We start from the raw sequence: 2,778 nt of genomic DNA on the forward strand, positions 1-2,778 counted from the left end.
AATAGAATAAAAAGTTTTTTCAATGGTGTAACTTTTTTTTTTTGTTAAAAAAAGAAACCTAATGCTATAGGAATTGGAAAACAAACGAAAACCACGAACAATAAGAAAACAACCTAATGCTATGGAGAAATAAAAAGAAAACCACGAATAGTAATAAGGAAATAATAAATAATAAAAGAGACAATAGCAAAAAAGAATAAAAAGAGACAAAGGAAGACACAAAGATGAATAATGGACAACATAGAAAATTATGCTGTTTTTTTTTTTAATTAGAATAAAGAAAAACAAATATAAATTAACAAGAATTAATCTAATATCTGAAAATCTAGTACCAAATGATACGGAACGTAACCCAAGATAAGAAAAAAAAAAAAGAAACTTCTCTACTTTAATTTGATTTTCTGATATAACAGTTAAAAAAATTATTCTATCTCTCCTGTTCACACCTAAGTTTCTCAAAACAACTCAAATAAATTTTCATTCATCTAAATTGATTCAAAAAAAAAATAACAAGAAGTCTTTAAATAAACGTTTAACAAATCAACTTAAAAATGAGCCAAATCTTTTTAGATATTTAATTTAAATTTAAATTTCTAAAAATAATTTAATTTAAATTAGATTTAATTTTTATTAAATTAAATCAAATCTATTTTAAATTTAAATTTAAATTTTTTAAAAATATTACTAAATAAATTAAAATTAAATTAAATCTTCTAATAAATTTTAACAACAAAACAAATTAAATATAGACTAAAAAATCTTCTTCATCACGTATCAACCTCCCCTTGAAAAGCATCTCAACTTTGTTACAAAATGGTACGTGATATATTAGCAATGCCGACATTAGAATTTAAATGAAAATATTGAGATTGCTTTTTCATGTCAACTTGCATGTTCCCACAGCCTGTATTAATTAACTTACCATATGATTCATATCATAATTTGACATTATTTATTAAGACTTAGCTTGGCGAGTTTGCTGCATCAATATCAATTAATACTTAATAATATTGCCACAAGAAGCAGCATATCTATAAGAGGATCTTCCCCTCCCTTGTCATCTGTAGTCTGTAGATGTCAGTTTTGATGATTAATTAATTTTTGATTTCGAGCAAAAGGTCAACTATATGCTGTTTTGGCATATCTTGTATCTTCTATGACCAATATTTTATACTTTTAGTAGCGTGCAATAATAGGTTATTTATATTTGATGCAAGATAATGTGCACTTAAATTATTATATGAACACATGCCAACCAACTTTTCTTTACACATTCAGAAGAAACCAGTAGTGATATATAATATTTAAACCTGTTGGATCGCAACAAATCAATCATTATCAAGGTAATCTCCAATGAAGTAATTCATTTGCCAAATTTATTATTAATTCTTTTCCTTGTTACATTATAACACGTGCTAATTAATTAAGTTATAAAATTCTTCTAATATATTAATTTATAACTGTTGAAGAGCAATGTAGATAAATATAGAAACAAATTCCTTACTATAAATAATGTTGAGAACTAATATAAAGTGGTGGTGAAAGTATATTTGGATCTTGGTGCTTCAAGTAAAAATTTTTATCTTAACCATTAAAAAATAATGATGAATGGATTAGATTAAATAATTATTATATATTAAAAATTATAATAATATAAATTAATTATTCAATATTTGTAAACTTTTATTTTATTTTTTTATTTTTTTATTTTTTTTTCGACTTATTTTTTCTTTGTCTTATTATTCACTTTATTATCTTTCTTTTCTAATAGAAAATAAGATTTGATTATGAATATTTTTCTCTAATTAATGTGAGCTTTTGAAGCAAAAATAGAAACTCCTATAAAAACAATAGACATCACTTACTTATCATGGGTATGAAGCATTCATAGCATTTTTGATCAAGTGAACTCGTTATTTATTGAGGTTTAGTCTAAAACACAACATATTGGATCTGTGAAGTGGCAACTGACAAGGCATTAAAGTTGTATATTAGTTACTATTTAACAAGGCACAACTCAATTATCAAGAATTAATTTCAGTTTAGTGTTAAAAATTGTATAGAAACTAATTATTATTTTTTACTACTGTTTTTAATCCCAAACCAGTTTATGAAATCTATGATTGTGGTTGGAGCGTTAAATTGGAGTGAAGGAACCATGTCCTAATAATATCAAAAGGAAAAAATAATAATTAATAATAATATTGTTAATAATGTTGGTTATAACTTGTAAATATTGTGGATTTGTGGTGATTGCTATTGTTAGAAAGAAAGACAAAGCTACAGCAAATAACGTGATGGTAGTTATTATTATAAAGAAAAATAAAAGAAAGAAGATGATGGTATTTAAGTAATTTTTCATGTTATTTTTTAATTTTTTTGTTTGGACTATCAAAATCTTTAATATACCTTTTCTCAGACAAAACCTATAAAGAAAAGGATAGATAATCCAGATATTTTGAGTATCATCAGACTTTCAGACTACTCATATGAAAAGTGAAAACCATTTATTAGAAAACAACATTTATGTATCTAAATATTTGCAACCTAAAAAAAAAAAAAAACTTATTATTTAGGATGTGTTTAGCATTACATGGAAAAAAATAAGAGTGTATTTAAATCCTTTGAACGCTGATTTTTAATGTTTGGTTACTGTGTTTTTTTTTACACTAAACGCAAACGTAATTTCGTATCTTAAAAGCGTGTTTATTTGAAACAAAAAATTGTAGCTTTTGCATTCACTATTCACTTAGTATGCGTTTATATTTGCTGATTATT

This window comes from Arachis ipaensis, chromosome B06 (assembly GCF_000816755.2).
Source record: "Arachis ipaensis cultivar K30076 chromosome B06, Araip1.1, whole genome shotgun sequence".
Lineage (NCBI taxonomy): Eukaryota > Viridiplantae > Streptophyta > Magnoliopsida > Fabales > Fabaceae > Arachis > Arachis ipaensis.